The sequence below is a fragment of the Colobus angolensis genome, unplaced genomic scaffold (genome assembly GCF_000951035.1).
Source record: "Colobus angolensis palliatus isolate OR3802 unplaced genomic scaffold, Cang.pa_1.0 Scaffold104, whole genome shotgun sequence".
In the NCBI taxonomy this organism is placed as follows: Eukaryota; Metazoa; Chordata; class Mammalia; order Primates; family Cercopithecidae; genus Colobus; species Colobus angolensis.
In genome coordinates this window covers 359-605 of record NW_012111364.1, presented here as the reverse complement: position 1 = coordinate 605, position 247 = coordinate 359, and positions in this window count along the sequence as shown.

The window sequence follows — 247 nt, the reverse complement described above, 5'->3', positions numbered from 1 at the left end:
ATGAGACAAGAAGGCTTCAGTCCATCAAACTTCTCAGAGCTAAAGGAGGAATTACATACCCAGCGCAAAGAAACTAAAATTCTTGAAAAAAGAGTGGAAGAATTGATAGCTAGAATAATTAATGCAGAGAAGGTCATAAATGAAATGACAGAGATGAAAACCATGACAGGAGATATATGTGACAAATCCACAAGCTTCAGTAACCGACTTGATCAACTGGAAGAAAGAGTATCAGCGATTGAGGATC